Raw genomic sequence first — 6,372 nt, forward strand, 5'->3', positions numbered from 1 at the left:
GTGAAAAAGCTCCTGCCTGGGGGGGAGCCCATTCTCTAAAGCTTTGAGCTGCTGTTAAGTCAACAGACTCATACTGGGGTAAAGCTAAGGCCTGATTCTCTGGCTTCCATTTTGGCCCCTTTTTAGTTCTGGGATTCAGAGCAATTTCATTCTGAACTTTGACGAGATGTAGTGCACGTAATAGCTCATTTTTGTTGCTATGTAACTGAAGAAAAAGAGATCCAGTCTATGCAATCTCAGTTTTGAAAAAGTGTAACCTAGATATATATTAATAATCTAGATATAAATTATTATAGATTATATATAGATTACATATATTATTACGCTCTTTATAATCTAGATATATTTTATGGCTTTTAATAGATGATAAAATTGCACTACACATTTTTATGAAATCAAGTTTCTTTTGTCCCAATCCTGAAATAAAAGTTTGAACAGAGCCAGTATCAATATTTTTCCTCTTGATAAAATATTATATGTTTTAGAAAGCCAAAATCTATAAAAAAATTCACTCAGATGTTACTTTCCATGGAGTCACAAAGTCTCAAGTTGAAACAATATTTACTATCATAACTGAATTTTAAAGTGTCTTCTTGGGAAAGAAAAGTATAGATAGATATTATATCAACATTAAATCAACAGTTAGAGTAAGAATAGATTAACATCCATTCAAGAGAGAGCTGGAATTGTGTCGAAGGGTGTGGTGACACCATAAGCCACAAAAGCACAAGTCAATTATCTTCTCCTATGGCAAGATTTTGAGTTTGCAGCTCAGCTGAAGTGTATCTTGGTGAACTAACAGAGCGATAAACATAGCAATACATCACTTTGTGCATGTTTAGATACCCGCAGAAAATAATTTCAAAGCATTCAGAGGGATGCAGGTAGGGACTTTCCAGTGAAATGAATGAAGGTAACACTCTAAATCCAATCGCCAGTATATTACAATCACAGTTATTTTTATATCAATTATCTCTCTGAGATAATTTGTAACAGCAATGATTTCCAGAATGGGGCCCTGTACTTTCAAAATGCAGAAACAGTCCTTAATTATCAGGCATATTTAAAGTGCATGCAAACTAAAGAAGGTGAAGGTTAAATATTATGTTCAAAATTTAGTAATTGGGAAATGAATCCTTTAAAGAGGCAGAAATGATTCAGTGGGAGGTAAGTATTGTCCTTCTGCTGCTCAGTGCAACCTTTCCATTCCTAATTATTCCATGTTGAGTAATATGTTACAAAAAGGAGAAACTATTATGTATGTGCGGATCCAATTAATTTCTTAAGGAAAGCTGTTTGTCTCATCTCCAAACAAGGGCTTTCTTAAGGAAAGGAGAGGTAAGGTAAATCAGAGAATTCCTCCATTATGAATAAATAGCCATTGAAGTTTACAATTCAGAATCACTTTGGTCCCCAACATACTGCGGTACTGAGATATATCTCTGTGGCTGATGGAGATAACCACCCACAGGAAGACTTCATTTTGCTTTTTGGAACTGGAGAGCTGTCATTACTACAAAACAACCACAATGCTGTGCTGCTTGGACAGACCTAATGGTCTGTCTGTGATCAGGTTATTCTGCTCAGCAAAGAGAGACACAAACACACACGTTTTGAAAGAGCAAGCACTCACAGCACTTACCACACTTCCAGCTGCCTTACACCCCATGGATCTTCCACTCTTTGATGAACCTGGGGGTTCATTTGAGGCCTGCAGTGTATTCTGTCATACACTTGCTTGCACGGCAGGCACAGATTCCTCAGTAAGGAGTTCTCCCCTGCATTCTCACAGTCCTGTTCTAACTTAATCCAAGTCCTAAAGAGAAGTTAGATGAAGGAAAGAGAGGAAAAATTCACCAGAAGGGGAACTCTTGATAAGCATACTTCAAACATATTCCTTTGTATCTCCTGTAGTGAATCATGTGCCCAGCCCTTACATATAAAGAGCTCTCTTATTATAAGCAAGCAGCTTTCCCATGGGAGCGGGGCATGCACTAAGGCTCAGGTTGGATTTCACCCCATCCACTTGAATTTCTCTCCTGTTTTTCTTGTCACTACAGCCTGCACAACTGAAGAAGATGATGTACAGGCAAGAGAGTGCCAAAGAAAGGAAGAGCTACTGGAGGTAACCCCTTTTTCTTCCATCAAGCTGGATCTGCAAATAATCTGCACAAATTCCATTTAAGGGATCTATGTCTACATGTTGTTCTCAGTCTTTCTACAATGCTTATTCCACAGGGTAAGATCCTGTGGTTGAGAGACATCTAGGAGATGGTGACAACATCAGGCTATCCCTAAATTTTTGTTTTATCACTATATATTCCTCTCTATCCTTTGCTATTAATTTATTGTCAAATTTGGAAAAAAAAGAAATACCTGAACTAAAAGACAAGATTCTCAGTTTAAGAGTTCAAACTAGTCCCTTAATGGGACTGAAATATACCACATCCTAAGGCAGAAAGTCTTGGAGAGTGGAGTACACAAGGGCAAACACTGGCAAAGAAATGGAGAGATCACCTTTACTCTTTATACTGTTCTGACTTCATTGTTGCAGTTCTTCATGCAAAATCCCTGCTGTGGAAAGATTCTTCTGCTTGTGGTGTGCTGTGACTAACAGAGGAAAAGTGTGGCAATGAAAGACCTGAATCTCCTGCTGCCCAAACTGCTTTCCCACTCCATCTTCATGTCCAAACCCACTCCAAATTGCTTTTGTATTCCTTCTGTCCCATACATGAAGTCAGACTGAGATTCGTTTGCAGAATGGTTTGAGTAACCTCTGCTCTAAAGCATAGACAGACCAAAACAATAGTACAGCTATTGAGAGACTTGCCTGTTCGTTGGTTAAGGGGTGCCAGGGAACAGTGTCTGGAAAAGGTCAGCTGAAATGAGCAATGTGACAGTGAGCCTCAGAAACCTGTTTGTGGATAAGCCGCTATAGCCATAGCCATAGAATAAAGGCAACACCCTATCAAATCCTAAAGACTGTTCTTCTCACAAATACCGACCTGCTGTACCAGGAGAGCACTGTCTGCTGAGACTGCTTGAGCTGCAAGAGGGCACTGAACTTTGGTGTACCTGTCCTAGAGGTCTCCCAAAGCTAACAAAATGAACCTGTAGCTAACAAAAATCACATAAGCCTGTGTTAGTGACCAAAGTTAGGACTTGGGTTTCTGGGGTGAAGAATGGCTGCTTTTTCTTGCTAAGATCACTAACAGCTGAAGAAATCCAACAGCCTTTTTTAATGAGCCCCTTAGAGCTTGTAAAATGGTATTAGCTATTATCATAGTTAATATTGCTTGATGTGGAAATATAAACTCAGGAAAACAAGTACTAAAACATTTGTGTAAATGTAACTCCTGACATTTATGTTTATTAATTTGCTTTCGAGCAGTTTTCCATATTAAAAAGAGATTGATTACTCTGAATGTGGAAAATACCACGTTGTCACTAATATATTTTATTTAATTACAAAAGCAATAGAAAGAGGGTTTTAATATAATTCTCCTCCACAATTCAGTATGCAAGATTTTTTAAAAATCTAACACACACTTGACAAGAAACAGATATGTTGAAAGACATCAATAAATGTACTGATTAAGAGTTTGAGACACTTACTTTAAAAATGTGGAGCAAAGGCTGACTATTCTAATTACCTGAGACATGTGACGTCAATTGTCCTTAATACTTTAAGAATGACAGGTTACAAATGAATAGATATTAGGGCTTTCTGCTCTGTTGCTTGCTGAAGAATCTGTTGAAGGACAAGTACTTGGATATGTCACCTTGTGTCTCAGGAGCCGAAGGGAGTAGAGAAGAATGAAAGGATGATGGGAAAAGTGAGATTATCTCAGTGTTGCATTCTTTCCTAAATCCAAAGTGGGAACTGATTCTCAAAGAGAAAACAATGCTTTGTGGTTTTCAATTAGAAATACTTAAAGGTGTATGCAGCTAAGCTCCAAGCATTATTTCCCCTCACAGCTCTGAGGAGTGCTAAGAAACTGCATAGACTGTATTTCCCATATAAATAAAAAGAGGAATTAATTCTCTTTAGTGCTGGACATGGGCTGCTGACCAAGTTGTTCGCTGCTTTCAAAGGCTCAAAACAAGAGCTACACTGCTAATGATGTTAATATGAACTCCTTGTTAAATAAAGATTATGTCTTTTTTCTAAGCAAGTCTGTGAGCATCTTTGCCCTCAAACAGAAAAGGCATACCCAAGATCCAGCCCTGCTCCTCTACAGTGAGGAAGAGTATGGATTGAGGTTAGCAAGTGTGGTGTTTGACTGTGAGTTTTACAGTGTGATGCCAGAATTAGCACAGCCAACTAGTGTACATCTCCTGCCTCAAATAGGCCATAATTTGCTTCTTCCAGCACATAAGCCTGGTAGGGACCCTTTGCTGTTGCATTTTATGCACAACCACAGAGGCAAAGAACACCCAGCACAGGTCACACAGCAAACACAGCAAGTGCTATGGCCCAGGAGGTCCTCTCAGGACAGCTACCACAAACAGCTGCAGCCCGTGCCAGGGCACAGGGTGACAGCTTCCCCTGGCAGAAGGTCCCATGGCAACGGGGCTGGAGTTGACCTAAATAACACAGCCTGGTCTTCACCCTTCTGTGACAGACAAGGGGTGTGGGGCTCCCAGTGACCAGTGTTCATGCATGAACGCCTTCCTGCCACTCTTGACACAACCTCATTGAAACTGCTGACCTTGCCAGGGAGGTATTTATGACATGTTCATTACCCAGAGTCTGAACACCTGGAAGAGAAAAGGCTCTGGATTCTATTACCAATCCTCTAAGTTGTCCTGTTTCACTAATTACTTTTCATTCTCATTTATTACTAATAATATAGCTATTTCTCTGCCCATCTTTCTTTCTGCACAAAATGCAATGTAGATAAATTATTTACTCTAAGTCACCAAGTAAGAAAATGAGACAATATTTCTCTTCAATTCGAAGAGAAAGAAAATTGCTTTAAAAAAATGCTTTATGCATAAAATAATAATGTTTATTTATGTAAATACATACTGGCACCTATTGTCGTCAACACAATTAACATTCCTTTTCCAGGGAATAATTCACAGGTAGGGACTGAATACAAATTGCAGCTCTTGAGAAGAAAGATTTCAACAAACACATATAGTAATGCCCCTAAATATATCATAATGGTTAAGAAGCACAACAAAACCAATAAACCACCGATGGCCATTATAAATTCAGCAGTGGATCAGTTAATATCGCAGTCCTCTGAACACATTTACCCTGCCTGGATTTCAGCAACACAGCCGCCCTTGCAGATACAAAATGCCGGTTAAATAGAGGCCTGTTCTCCTGTGGCTTCCCGAGAATTTAACCCAAGATGAACTCTAGCTAGTGTATCTATGCTGCTATCTGGTATGAATACCCACACTGCACATGGGACTGATGATAAATGCTTCTGTAAGGGTTTTTTTGCAGAAAGACCAATCCCTTTAGAGTGAAGAAAGTGAAAAAACAGCAGACAAAAGGCACACCCTTTAAAGCCTCAAAACACAGACACCTTATTATTTCCCCAGTGATAGGCTTAGAAAAAATTGTGGGTAGCAGCAGTGCCCAAAAAATTAATGTTAAAAATTTTAAACAAGTGGTTTTACTGAGAAATACTTCTTAGAAGTACTCAAAAAAAGAGGACTCAACTTTAGTTGAGGGTTTTCTTCTGAAAGCATTTAAGGTAAGAGAGAAGGGTGAAATTTAAAGGCAACAGGACAGTACTCTCTGCCAGGACCAGAAAATAAATTGAAAGCAGCCCTATAAAACACTTACTTATAACATGAAATCAGTGAAGAGGTGGAAATTGAACTGGAGAATTGACTTGTCATCCTCTCACTTTACTCCCTCCTTGAAAACAATCATAAAAATTTGAAGCAATTTGGCGCAATGGCCTGTTCTCCTGTTAAACACCTTAATGCATTTCATTTCTTCTAGTTATTCTTAAGTGCTTCATTAGACAAACAATTATATGATTCATGCACATTTAGGATAGAAAATATTTTAGTGAACTATTACAGTTCTTGACTCTACATTCTTATGGTCAAAACCACAGGGAGACAAGACAAGTTTACCTGTAAAACCACACAAAGCTTTTCATTTTCCCTAAGGTATAAGAACTAGATGTAATTACAATTAAATCTTTACTTTAATGAAAATATTTTCATACTACTTCTGTCCAGGTGTGACAAACTCATCCATATTTCAAGGACTTGGTGAAATAAGAGTTCTGACACAACTGAAAGACTTTGAGAGACTGAGCCTAGAGAAAACAAGGTAACTTCCTCCAACAAAAAGCATCACAATGTGGCTTTTCAGAAAGAAAAATCCCAGCTTGAAGA

The 6,372-nt window shown here is 38.5% G+C and overlaps 1 long non-coding RNA gene across 3 annotated transcripts in view; it reads left to right on the top strand.

Annotated features, from left to right (window-relative positions):
• Positions 1-4,171, top strand: part of LOC125326644 — a 105,206-nt gene extending 101,035 nt beyond the window's left edge. For all 3 annotated transcript variants that reach the window (XR_007203924.1, XR_007203925.1, XR_007203926.1), the window contains 2 exons: positions 2,061-2,125; positions 2,555-4,171. This is a non-coding gene — a long non-coding RNA (uncharacterized LOC125326644). The remainder of the gene's footprint in view (positions 1-2,060; positions 2,126-2,554) is intronic.
• Positions 4,172-6,372: the final 2,201 nt, after the last annotated feature.

The sequence above is a fragment of the Corvus hawaiiensis genome, chromosome 1 (assembly GCF_020740725.1).
Source record: "Corvus hawaiiensis isolate bCorHaw1 chromosome 1, bCorHaw1.pri.cur, whole genome shotgun sequence".
Taxonomy (NCBI): Eukaryota; Metazoa; Chordata; class Aves; order Passeriformes; family Corvidae; genus Corvus; species Corvus hawaiiensis.